Source organism: Dipteris shenzhenensis, chromosome 11 (genome assembly GCF_047967505.1).
Source record: "Dipteris shenzhenensis isolate YYH24624 ecotype China chromosome 11, Dip_SZ_1.0, whole genome shotgun sequence".
NCBI lineage: Eukaryota > Viridiplantae > Streptophyta > Polypodiopsida > Gleicheniales > Dipteridaceae > Dipteris > Dipteris shenzhenensis.
The window spans coordinates 14,400,078-14,414,528 of NC_141606.1; the positions used below are offsets into that span (position 1 = coordinate 14,400,078).

The 14,451-nt window shown below is 37.0% G+C and overlaps 1 non-coding gene across 1 annotated transcript; it reads left to right on the forward strand.

Moving 5' to 3' along the window:
- Nucleotides 1-5,264: 5,264 nt before the first annotated feature.
- LOC147896648 (small nucleolar RNA snR60/Z15/Z230/Z193/J17) lies at nucleotides 5,265-5,357 on the forward strand. The gene has a single exon (XR_015541838.1). It is a non-coding gene; the product is annotated as a small nucleolar RNA snR60/Z15/Z230/Z193/J17 (small nucleolar RNA).
- Nucleotides 5,358-14,451: the final 9,094 nt, after the last annotated feature.

Consider the following 14,451-nt stretch of genomic DNA (forward strand, 5'->3'; position numbering starts at 1 on the left):
AATTCCCACACACGCCCTTGCATACACATCACTTTCACACATAAAAAACACTGAAAATTTTTACCTACTTCAATCACTCCAACAACAACATTTCATTGTGGACAGAGAGGTTCATGAAGAAACGAAAAGATTGATAACTCAATCAAGATGGGAAACCCTAAATAATAAAATCCAACAATGCACAGACACAACTATATTGATACAATCTTTGAACATTAGATCACTACAAAAATACAAAGACGACATACAAGCCACAGAGACAGTTGGGTATTGCCATGTATTGATGTGCATCATTGGATAGTATGTCCACTGGTTGTTCTCTCTTAAAGGTACATTGGCCTTTAAGTGAAAGGTTGTGGGGGTTAAAGGCCACTGTATGTTAACCCCGGTTATGTACAATACTCAAAGTTATATATATATGGATGACATAGAAGATTAGGGTGTTCTGCACCGCTCTCTTCTGGCTCTCCCTCTCTCTCTCACCCTCTTCCATTCCGCTTCTGTCGAGAGCACTCTCAAAATTTTCTTGCCAAAGCTTGTGGATGATAGAAATCCTGAGCTACTCTTGAAAAACCTCCATAGGCCTTCTATTGGTCTAGGGGAAAAATCTTTTGGTGAGCTTTTTAATGTGAGCTTTTTTACCATTTCCTTTGTTTTTACGAGCTTTTTTTAGAAATCCATACATGTTTTTGTTATAAGAAAGCTGGGGAGGTCAGAAAGAGGGGGAGAGGATATAGGATATGTTCATTTTCATAGCATGTGGAAGGGGTGGAAGAGTGTATACTATGCACAAAGGGGGGGCGGATATGAATGGCAGTAGAAGGCAAAAAATTATGGAAGATATGTCCATATTCAAAGTAGAAGGGAGTAACTATGGGAGATATGTTCATTTTAAAAGCGCAGACTCAAAATAGGCCCAAAACAGGCCAAAATGACAAAAACACCATTTTTCCAATTTTTATCGGAATATGGTCATGTTGGTACTCAAAATGACCGGAATTCGACGAGGAATCAAAATATGAGGTCAAATCTATCAAATTATACACTTTGAAAATGAACAAATTTCCCATATGCTCTCCCTTCCCCTTTACATTTAGTAGATGAACATAAGTTTCACATTCCTCATCCTCTCTCTCCTCCTTGCACTATACTTTGCATACCTTATAAGTTCCCCCTCTAACTATGATAACGAATATATGTTCCAACTCCCCTCCCCTCCCTTCTCCATGCCACTTTAATCATGCGACCATCCCTCCCCTTTTCCTTTATCTCCCCTCCCCCCCCTCTCTCCTCTTCACTGCAACCATAACCCAAACTTTCCACCCACCCCACTCCATGAAACCCCCCCTCCCCCTCTCTCTCTCTCAGGTGAATGAAAAGCTCACAATATTCATGAAAATTGAAAAAAAGCTCATGATAAAAAGCTCACCAAAAAGTCACACCCTTGGTCTAGATGCTTGGAGGAGACCCATGGAAGTAAGGGAGCCACATCCTTTACACATTTCTAATGAGGGCAAGGATGAAACTCACTCTATTTGCCAATGTGGTCCCATTATTGGTTATGGTTGATCCAAACATTTGCCTAGACATGGTAGTTTTCATATTACAAAGACGAACTCCTATGATTATTTTGTCAAAGGAGGATGTCGTAGTGCAAAGGCAAGGAGGCAGTTGTGCAAAGAACAACCTAACTCTTTGCACTTCAAGATAGCTGAGTGTAAGATTTATGCAAGCCTCATAAAAGAAGAAGGCACTCTCTTGGCCTGGGATCATGATAATGAGCACCATTACCGATAGGGAATGTCCTTCTTTCAAAAGATTAGATTTTTGTATAATGAATATTTTTGACTTTATGCAAAAGAACAAGAAGGTTACTTTGGCATCCAGGATCTAGTGCGATAAAGTGGTTGGACTAAATGAAACAAAAAGCTTATATGCCTTAAGGAGGAATGATCAACTCTTCCAACTTGCATTTACATCAAGACCAAGTTGGGATCTTTAAGGGGAAATTTTTTCTATGTGGGAAACAGGTGAAGTCGAGGGTCAGAAATAGCTCAAAGAAAAGGATGATGAAAACATCATTTTGAAAGGGAAAGTGGACAATTAGATGTGGCCTTGAAGATCCTATTAGATGAGAATATCTTCAACACCATAGATAACGTCGCCATCCCTTGCCATTCTACCAACATTTCCTTGCAGGTTTCTTTGACCTGAAATCATTAGGAGAGAACAAGGAGATAAATGGAGCAAGATTCTCTTTGTTTATGTGTAGAGGAGATGTAGAAATAGCTTATGAATGTATCGCAACTCTTTGACGAAGCCAATCATAAGAGAGAAAAGAGCTCATCTATCATCTTTATAGATCTAAAGACAACCATATGAGGGCAGAGAGAGAGAGAGAGAGAGAGAGAGAGAGAGAGAGAGAACGTTATTAGTAACTTACCAAATCATGCTCTCCTATGCATGGTTGTGGTCCATCAATGCTTTCATCATAGAAGCAATTTGGTGAGTTAATTGGAAAATGACAAATGTCCAATTGTGCCAAGTTGTGTGCTTTGAAGGTAGTCATGATGGCATCTATTTGTTTATGACTTGGTATCATTAACACTCCCTTTCAATCTAAAACCATAAGGGATATTGGCTATTGCTAACTATGATCTCTTTTGGGTATATCGGTAGGAAAATCCCTCATATCATAACAATAGATATTATAGTAGTTTGGCCTCCAAGGGTTAGAGAGGGGGCTAAATCTTTTCATCTATTCATCACTCTATGCAATTGTATCCTCTATCCGCCTCTCCTTCTCTAGCCTAGCACTCTCAATATATGAGCTAAAAATTTGATAGTAAGGGAACTTTCAGATGGTATATTTTGCTCTTGTTTTTTGCATAGTAAGAAAAACAGAAGTTAGAAAATGCTTAATATTAATTATATCATATTCCCAAATATAATATTTGATAAAATGCTTGAAATTTCTTAAATGATGTGATTCCTTATATGCCTAGAAATGGGATACTCTAAGACAACCAGATCCCAATTGTGTACATTGAGTCCAACCATCATGTGTTCCTGCATTCTCATATATGTTTTATGCCTAAACAACAAAGGAACACATAGAATTATCTCTACACATCTTACACATACTCTTCAAAAAATTGGGACATCTCGTCCAAGCCCAATTCTCTTGCCTTAACCCGACACAAAGTAGAGAGTATGACCTTTTCATCCTTAGTCCCTTTGGATAGACCTCCAGTATGCGATCTTTCTATCATCTTTAATCTATGCTAGATGTATTAACACCTCCTTTAGATATGCTCTAATCATTGTTTTTATTAAGCATGGTAAGTTAATCGATGTCTTTTAGATTGCTAAGTTATATGGTTGTTTTTTCAAGCATTAATAGAAGTTGTTTTCTTTGGAAAGAAGGAAAAACAATCACCTCCACACCATTCTTTAGTGCTTAATATATGAAAATATGAAAAGTCAGGTAGCTGATTTCAACATATAGGTTGTGTAAAGATAATACACCATCTGATTAAATTGCCGCTACCAAACTGGCGTGTGTTGAATGCTCCATTGGCTTTCTTCTTTGGTTTTGCTTTCACCTTGTCCTTGGTTTCCTTTCTACACATGTGCCACTATTATGTCATTCATCCTTGAGTGTTTGTTTGCAACTAAACACCAGTTACTAGGGTCAACAACCTAACCTTCCTCTATCACAAAACTTAAAGATCCAAATAGGTAATAGAACATTATCACAAAGTGTGGGCCAAATTAACAGATGGAAACCCTCCCATTTTGTCTAGGTTCACAACCCTTTAATAAAGTTCAGGGAGATTCAACATCTCCCATTAGCACATTATGGACACCAAATACTAAGGTCACCTACCTCTATCACAAAACTAAAAGCTCCAAATAGCCAATAGAACATTGTCACAAAGTTTGGGCTAGATTATGCTAAATGGAAATCCACCCATTTTGTCGGCTCATCTATGGTAAGGTTGAGGGAGATTTGACATGGCATTTGATGTGCTTGGACAACTCTAAGGACTAAGTGCATGACAACATTTCTAGCTAATTTGTTGGGTGACTTCATGGATGAGTCATAAAAGAAAGGCTCCTAGTACGACGGTTTATTGCACAACTGTAATCTGTCCAACTCGAGTAACACATTCAAAAGCTGGGGGAGCTACGAGCGCATTCATGCTTTTCAAAATTGTTGCTCATTGTGCCGTGTGTTCCTGAAGGGGTCATATGGTTGAGTGAGGCCCGGTTCAAATAGGGCTGCAACCAATCTCTCCTTTTGGGAGGACTCCCATTGCTCTACGGGTTTAGACAAGCCATATTTCTTCTTTCGTCATTTATTGCTAAGTACAACCGACCGCTTCACGCGGAAGGTAATATATTGGCCATTGCATCCCGCCAAAATTTTCTATTGGCCGATGCAATGAGGACGGAGGGGGCATGTTGGACACGCTTTCCAACCATTGGGACATTGAGTATGGTCAAAATCGTTGTGTGCCTCGTTCCCTTTGTGTCGCCTCGTGGAACCCCATCTGAGCTATGAGGCAGCACTAAAAATGCAAGGGGAGTGTAAATGGAAACGGCATGTGACACGAAGCTAGGCTGAGATGGGACCTGATTGTAAAACCAAGCAGTCCTAACCCTAAGCGAGCAACCCTATTCCTAACCCTAAGCGAGCAGAACCCTAGACCAACTGCAGGCACTATATAGTCATTTTGTTTCACAACTTTCTGGTGAAACAGAGAAATTCTCCTTTCGTTGTGTTCAATCAGATGCTGGCGAGCAGTTTCTTGTTGCAATTTGTGTTCGATCAAATGCTTCTGCTTCCTGATTCTGTTTCTCTGCTCCATCTCTTCGATCTTGCCTGTTTCTGTCTTGTTGCGATCAATTTTCCTCTCCTTCCCTGGGTCTATGATGTACTCATTTTTTGACAAGCATATGACTGAGCACCATCATCGGTGCTTTGCTGAAGCTTTCGATCTGAGACCTTTGGACATATCCGGCTTAGTCTTCCGCATTTGCTGTCTCGTTTTTGGTGTCCATGATGATGAAGGTGCTATGTTGAGTTATAATCGGTGACGACGAACGACCTTTAACTGCCTTCCTTCTGAGACTCTTTCTGACTATTTCTTGCTCTGTTTGTCTCTTTCCTGATCGCTTTTCAAGCCTTGAGCTGGATTTGTGGGCCTGAACGAATCGTGGCTAGCCCCTTGGAATCAGCAGTGGATCTAATCTTGATGTGTTGGCAAATGATGAGATGCATAGTTCAGATGAGTACGGATTTCCGTGCTGATTATTACATAATTGTCTTTCGCTCCTAACTGATGCCAGCTCTACACAGACGTTCAGCTTTGATATAAATAAGCGTATCGATGGTACCGTATCGTTGACTTCTTCCGTGTCGTGCATAGTATCTTTTGATGCTATGGAACATAGGGTCTTTTAAAAATGTCGACGCTTTTTGCTTCTGTTTTGGCTTGCGACTGCGCGGGTTCCTTTAATTCTCTTCAAGTTATACATCCAAGGTGCTAATCACTTGTGAACAACATATTTAGACTGAACTCGTTTATGATAAGCCTGATGTAGCGTGATGATTAAGATGTCCTTGATACCATATTAGGTGTCCAACAGGAAAGGGTTAGGTTGTTTTTTAGCTGATCCATCCTATGTTACGTCTTTACAACGTGACGGCTGTTTACATCAATTAGAACAGCCTTTCATGTGAGCCCTAATATCCATTTAGTACTTTGTTGGTAAAGCAATCTGTTATAATTCAAAACTACTAATGAGTTTACAGTTATCTCCATTAAAGGGTTTATAATTTAAAATGTAAAGATGATGTACCGGCAATGCATTGATATTCAAAGCCCTCTTAAAAGAGATCTTTATGGGAAACGTGGATAGTTTCCTTACATGTTACAAGAAGATATAGTGCTCTCTTTCTAGCTAGAGAAAGATGTGAGCTCTTAAAGGTTCAAAACAGAGAGAAATACACAATCAATCCCTTACATGAAAGATAAATCATCTCTAAAAAAACTCAAATATAGAAAATTCAAAGAAAAAGAAAAATAAATAAATCAACCCCCTCATGAACTACAAGAGAAGCCTGCCAATGATTATTTATATTGAAATCTTGTTTCATTTTACGCATAACCATGGAATGAGCAAAACTCATTTGTCATATTAATTTTCTTTCAATGTTTTGTTGTTGTATAGAGTAGAAAATGGTGAGACCCAATACACAAAGTAGCAAAACTCAATTGTTATATTAATTTTCTTTCAATGTTCTACAGTTGAATAGAGTAGAAAATGGTGAGACTTAATACAAGTGCTCTTCTTTTGTGTTTATCCATATGTGATCAATCGCTCTTTCATGTACAATAGTGCTTTTTGCAATCAATTGTCGCATCTCGTTCTCTTGCATCAGTAATTTTAGGTTTTTAATTGGGTTTTTTTTCAAATTGTACTCGCTATTGAAGTCACCCACAATGTATGTCACCGGCCCCTTCGGTATTTCCTCAAATATATAATGTAGCTTTGAAGCATTGTTTGTGTTTTTGTTATCGAAGATTAATGTGTTCACAACTTCTATCCATTTGTTGGACTGTGCATGGAAGAGGAGGGTGTGCTCGTACCCTTACTTGAACTTACTTATTCTTTTTACGGGGATTAGTTCTTCACAGCAAAAGGTTGCCAGCCCTAGTTCTGTTGTTGTGGAGCATATGTCAAAGAATGGCAACTCCATATGTGGTTGTATTCGTGCATGTGTTTCTTGCAAACACAAAATGGTTACCTCAAGGATGCTTTTAAAGGCCATTATGTCTTCTCGATGAGCTTGAAAAGATCGTGTGTTCAAGCTTTGCAAAGTTTTCTTGTGCATATTGCTTTTGGTGAAATCCATCTATTTGAAATCCCAAGCGCTTTGTGTTCTTAATATGGAAATCTCTTGCTAAATTTGAGGTCCACCTTCAAGCCATGCGTACTTATTCTTGTTGGGTCGAACACGAGGGATTCTAGTGTCAATCCTTGTGCTTGATGTATTGTCCTACCAACGGTCAACTGGATCGGGAATTGCATCCTAGTAAATGTGTTCAGTTGGTTGTTCCCAATTTGTATCTCACTTGCGACACTCAAAATGGGCGTCCTTAAGTGGGGCTTTTCATTGGAGTCTCTTTTCTTATATTCGTACCATGCTTTCTCTCTTGCTCTTTTGTCGTTCAATTTTATCCAAAGAATAGGTGGTTTATTTGACATGTCCGAGTCTTTGAAAATTCCATCTATCCCATTTATGAACCCATCGTTGATGTCAATGTTGCTTGAGCAAAATTCTATGATCATTCTAGTTTTGAGTAGCAACTCTGTGTAGACCATCTGTCTTCTTGGGGTCGCTCAGTATTGTTATCGTCTTGTTGCAACTTTTGTGCCTGACGTTGTTCGCCTTGATTGTAGGCGGAATGTCGTCGAGGGTTGCGAAGACGCCCACGTTGTGATTGTCCTTTGCTTTGTTAGTGTAAAATAAGTGTGGTATCTCGTTCTTGCGAGGGATGCTTTGGAGTCGGCAAAGGTAGATGAAAGGCTACGTGTAGTGTATTCCCATTGATAGCCCTTGCAACTTTTCCTGCGTATGCTAGTAGCAAAACTTTTGGCAGATCCACATCAGATGTCAATCTATGTGAGTGGTGGCGGCAAAGAGCCTCCGTTATTGTCATTGTAACAAATGTTTTCTCGGCTCCCGCATTGCTTTGGACTTGTTCGTGGGGATTTGTTCTTTTTTCAGCATGATCACAAGGAACTTTGAGACGTTCTCTGTATAGGAAAAAAAGAGGATTCTCTATATCATTTACTAGTTTGAAATGAACATAACTACTAAGAGTGCAAACTAGAGAAAATGGAACACTTCCTAGTTACCTTATTAAGGTAATCAATCAAAAAATTTCCTATGCAAGTCAATGCAGGGAATCATTAGAGAATTTCACCATATAGGAAAATTTTCCTAGATAGTAAAATTCATTAGTAATTTCCTACATAGTTTAACTAGGAAATGTTCCATTTTTCCTAGTTTGCACACTTCCTAGTTATAGTCCAGTAAATGATATAGAGAATCCTCTTTTTCTTTGTAAGACAAACTAGGAAATGCCCCATTTTTCATAGTTTGCAAACTTCTTGGTTATGAACTAGTAAACAATATTGAGAATCTTCTATTTCCCTATATAGGGAGAACGCGAAATAAGTGATTTTGTCTCAGTTATATCATTTAAGAAATGAAGCACTCATGTTTCACATTTTTATATGTAGCAATTTGAGCTTTTAAAGTACCTAGAGCAATAAGCAATTGTTACTATAATTACCTTAACTCATATTATCTACACTAAGATTCAACAAAACCATCAAAAAGGTTATGGAGTTCTCTTTAATATTTTTAGAAATAATAAGAAGGTAAAAAGTCCATTCGTTATTATAATATTCAAAAGTAAAAGCAAAAAACTTCTACTATAAGAAATATAAGACAACCAAAGAGAGCTAAAAGAGTTCTACATAACAATTTGAAGACTTATTTGAGTCAAGCTAAATATCATATCAAAATCTCTATATCTTCTAAACTAAGCATATCAGATTTTTCCATGAACCTAACTTTTTGACTTTCAATAAGCCAATGCACAATGTCCCTTATCATAATGTTACTGGTTGGTTTCTTGATGTCTGTAGAATACTGTTTGAAGCTACTCTTCATCTTTTTAAGCTTCACATATGTACTTTTTAAGAAAAAGTACATATCATGAATTGTGTGGACTCCCATGTATTTTAAAAGTATCGTCTCCATATTTTCCTCTGATATGTCATCCACCTGAGGGCATAATAACAAAATAAGTGACAATATATTAACAAAATTGAAGCAAATGATTTAAATAATCAAGCCTAATGTAAAAGGCTGTTACATACTCTTTTATACTCGCTTGAAACCGTAGTCACCTCCATGTCTGTACCTTGAATATCTTTTAAGTTCTAATTCAAATAAAAATTTGAGATTAAAATCAAGGTATAAAGACTTCAAATCATAGAAAATAAATTCTAAATATAAGAATACCTTGCATCTCTTTCCTTGGGATTTATCACTTTGCACAGTCTTCTGTTCTAAGTGATCTCTCAATTTTTCACTCACCTATGAATGATAAACAACTAGTGTTAATGCCATTCGAAAGAATTATGTAAAAAATACAAGCATACAAAGTACTTGCTTTACTTTTAAAGGGTATTGCATAAACGAACACTTTTACCTTTCTCTTTCGTTCACTTTTTCTAGATATTTTATTCGTAGAATCAATCACATTCGATATTGGATCCTAAAAATATGACAAAATTAAATTAAAACTTGTCTAAAAAGAAGATGCTGCTTACAATTGAATCAAAGAAAATAGCTTCAATCATAAGCATATTTAAAAGATAAAGGCAATTCATACCTTATCTTCATTTGTAGTGATGTCACCATGAAGCATCTTAGAAAATGTCATCTCATTCATATCAGCATTCGCTTCACCATAAGAATCCTGATAAAAAATATTTAAGATAGATGAATTGTGAATAACTGAATGGTTAATAATACTTTTTCATAATAGAAGAAAACTCATGATTGAAACTTACACACCTGATCAGAGTGATAATACTCAAACCCTTCGAATCTCTTCGCCATGAACTTATCTATCTATACAAAAGAACATATGATTTTATTAAAGAAAACATTTTATATTCTTTATAAAAGTAAAAACATATCTTTTATTGGAAATGCTTCAACAACCTCAGATGTTGGACATCCTTGTCCATAAAATTCTCCTCCAATAGAAACTGAATTTTCAATAGACTGTCAATGAATTGAATAATCCAAGTAAGATGTCACATAAATTACACGAAAAAGTATAATTTTTTACTAAAAGTAGAGAACCAATCAAGGTATTAATATAAACATACCTTCTCTGAAATTGGATTACGTGGAGACTCGTCAATACAAGGAGTAGTTGCTTGAGGCTCCATATATCTCTAAAAAGTTTCAAATAGACATACAAAATGTTATTAAACTCTTATATATCACTTTAAAATCCAAAGGAATGAGAACTTAGTTCAATTGGTATACGATATTCTTATTTTTTCTTGGAAAAACATATCTTTCAAATGCATCAATAACCTGAGATATTGAATATCCTTGTTCATGAAATTCCCCTCTAATAGAAATAGAATCTCCAATAGACTGCTAAAGAGTTAAATAATCCAAGTAAGAAGTGGCACAAATTATGCAAATAAATACAAAATTTTTACTTCATGCTAGAGAACCATTAAATGTATTGAACATACCTTCTCTGAAATTGGATTACGTGGAGACTCGTCAATACAAGGAGTAGTTGCTTGAGACTCCATATATCTCTAAAAAGTTTCAAATAGACATACAAAATTTTATTAAACTCTTATATATCACTTTAAAATCCAAAGGAATGAGAACTTAGTTTAATTGGTATACGATATTATTATTTTTTCTTGGAAAAACATATCTTTCAAATGCGTCAACAACCTGAGATGTTGAATATCCTTGTTCATGAAATTCCCCTCTAATAGAAATAGAATCTCCAATAGACTGCTAAAGAGTTAAATAATCCAAGTAAGAAGTGGCACAAATTATGCAAATAAATACAAAATTTTGACTTCATGCTAGAGAACCATTAAATGTATTGAACATACCTTCTTTGAAATTGAATTATGCGAAGACTTGTCAATACAAGGACTAGTTGCTTCATGCTCCAGATTTCTATGAACTTTGCTCATTTTGTCCTTTGAAACACAATAGAATACATTGACTAGATCATATCTATATTACAAATATACAGTTTTATAAAATATCACATAATTGAAAAGCCAACTCACATTATTTACAAGGGTCCTCTTCTTCGAGTATTTCCTGCTAGATTGCTTTGAGGAGATCCACCACCTGTATATATCTTCCTCTCTCCAGCTATATTCAACTCCACTAAACTTTAGAGGCACTATCTCATGATGACGCTCATGGATGATGCCTTTAATATGCTGTTGTTCTTCCTTTTTATGCCGTAGATCTATAACAGTCTCTATTCCCTCGAACCACCTTCGTACACGACGGTAGTTTTCTAACAATAGAGAATGTTGGTCTCTGAAGCACTTTTCTAGGAGCTCTTTCCCATATAGCTTGTTCTTATTCCTACTATTCATTTTGGGTGGTTTAAACACCTCATCATATGTAGGTGTAAAACTTGCCCCTGAGATCGGAGGAACAGAAACTTGAGATTTATCTTGCAAAGAGAGACGCTCCTTGTTCTCTTTGAAGGACACATCCTTTGATGCATCTCCCATAGGCATTTTCCCTGTATAAAAAACATACATGCCATATATTCAACCACCTAGATTCTCCAAGTGCATAACATACATGCTTACAAATCAGCCCCTTCTTTCTCTAAATGCAATGAATACAGCCCATAAATTCATAAAACAGTTCTCTTCACCTAAAAATTCAGCCTTCTCCCTTAAATCCAAGTGCATAAAGTCAGCCCCCTCCCTTCTTTCTCAAAATGCATAACATAAATCCAAAAAAAAATGACATACCTTTAATTGAACTAACCATGGAATCCATGAGTCCAAGGAAACTTGCATCTTCACTCATAATTTTCTTTAGTAGCGCCGCCATGTCCATGTTGTTGCTAGCCATCTTGATCCTGCACAACATAAGCATAAAAAAGTATAGTTATTGTTAGTATCAAATATAAACACACAAAATAGAAATAGATGTAAAAGGAAATCAAATACAAATACGTACCAAATCTATTTTCGAATTCCTTGAATGATGTTAACTTCATGTATCCTAGCTACATGCCTAAGATTGCCACATGATAGGAACTATCTTGGCTTTGCCCTGAACTACCATGTTCTTTGTCTTGATAACATTCCACGTCTCTTTGACAGACACACAAAACCACCAATCCTTCCATTCGTTGTCTTCCATCGAGACCTTCCATCTCTTTTCCTCAGGGTGAACCAGCTTTAGCCATGCTACTTTAACTTGATTTAGCGTGTGATCCACATCTCTGACAATGGCATACTTGAGATCATTTGGTGAGCATATTGTATCAAGATCAGACTTTAATAAAACAATATCATTCTCCTCTAGCCAAGGAGGAATACATCCAATGCAACCAGGCTGGATTAAACGTGTTCTCAATCCTAAATCTTTTGTCTCATATGCAATGATACCACCTCCATGCTGTAGAGGAATAAACTTATGTAATAAAGAACTAATTGGCCTTATACAATTCCAGGTGTATGGCAAATATGCATTTTGTAGAACACTCATGCCAGTGGTGCCATCAACATCTAATCTTTCATATCCTCTTTCAACAACAATGTGTTGCCTATAGTAGTGTGCTCCAAAGAATAGTTGCATGTCACCATTATGCTGAAAGGAAAAAAACGATGCTATACATGCTTTCCAGTGTCCCACACTAGAGACTAATGTTGCATCCTCTTCAGACTTTATGATAACCTTATCTTCAATATTATAAACCTCACCCTTGAACATAATTTTCTTGTATATTCTGTTACTCTCTCAATCCCGAATTGAAGATTTTGCTCTACATACCTTCTTTCCTCACTTGTTGCGTATCTAACTTTTGGCTTCTTTCTTGCTATTACAATACCCTTTTGGCCAATGACTCTTTGGCAAGGATAGTCTTTCGCATGCAATGTGGCTAAACTCCTTAAATGTTTCACTTTTTCAATGGATGATACATGTATCAATCCTAATGAATGCCATTGAGGACAGTCATAACATCCATGTTTATCCACTAAATATCCATCTGGGACTGAAAGAACTCCATGAAACTCTTTCAACATGCTTTGATGAGGAAACAACCTATCAGCATCTTCTTGAATATGTAGAAAGACCCATGTGAAAAATTTCCTTCAATGATAGTTTGCATATGAAATCTCATTGTCCTTATTGTTTGTTTTGATGCTAGCATATGTTGAGACCATACGCTCATATATGTAGCACCAAAACCCATCGTGGCTGCCATGTCGCAAAATATCATCAAGAAATTCTCCGAAACCTGCAACATGCTCTAATGGAGCTGAGTTTCTTCCAATCCACTCTTCTGATCTTACTCTCCAAGAAGCAAGCAATACCCTCATAGTGTTTATGTCTTCTTGAGACCAGCCATTACTTCTAGTATAGTTATAAAAGGCATGAGCAATATCTATGATCAAGAGACCCAAATCATAGAATTTCTTAGGAATACCTTGGACTTCACTCAGGACATAAGGAAGACACCATTGTACGAACTTTTGTGTTTCCTCTGCCTTGTAACTCTCAAAATACTTGCTAGGAAACCTTGGCCATCGACCATATCAGATGGAATAAGGTGTGGCCAATGTCATTCTATGAGTTGCTTTATCTATTTCTTTGTATGATTTTATCAGCGAGAGATAAATGGCTATCCTCTCCTAAAGCATCCATGTTATCCTCATCATCATCCAACCTATCCTGTTCATGCATATCAGTAAATTCATCGTTCCCTTCCATCTGATGCATAGGCTCATTGTTCTCCTCTTCTTCAGGTCCACAAGAGCTAAGGTGTGGAGCATGCAAACCAAGATTTTTTGCAATAGTTTCAAATTGCTCATCGACGTGCATATGCCTTGCATAAGTTGATGGAGCAACCAAGCGGCCACCATGGCAATAAGTTTCACATCTACACCATACCCGCCTCCGTCGATTAGATGATTCAATGAGTTCTTCATTCACTGTAGTATCATTGTCATCAGAGTTCTCCTCATTCTCACATTCCTCAAAATTGATGCGTGTAAGTTTCCAATGGAGTCTTGTTGCAAATGCACATAATATGTCCTCCGGCTCACATCTTGATAGCCAAGAGGCGAATGCCTACATCTATATTGCATCTACATCTCCGTAGGCTATCATCTATTGCCATATGGAATAAGGCACATGAAATCATAAATAAAACACCCTAGAGAACAAACACTTACATAAGCTCAACAAAGTCCATCACAAGCATAGAGACATAGCATTTATAAACATGTATAAACACATTTAAAATAAAAACACATAGTAGGGTCCTAAGTATGGGCAACTAGTGCCAGTCGTATAGACGGCCTCCCAACAGATATCATCAAAGCAGCCTCACCCATGGTAAAACCGTAGGTAAGCCGTTGTAGGCCATGCAAATGCACACCCTAGCAACGACTCCATGGATAAAGAAGGACTATACCCGTGAGATTTTGTCACTTCTGGTACTTAGCTCCCACACATAGGACCATAGATACGTGTCTAGCATAGCATAAGTGCATAGCATATCATAACATAAAAATGAAACTACCATACCATAAGCTAATAAAAGA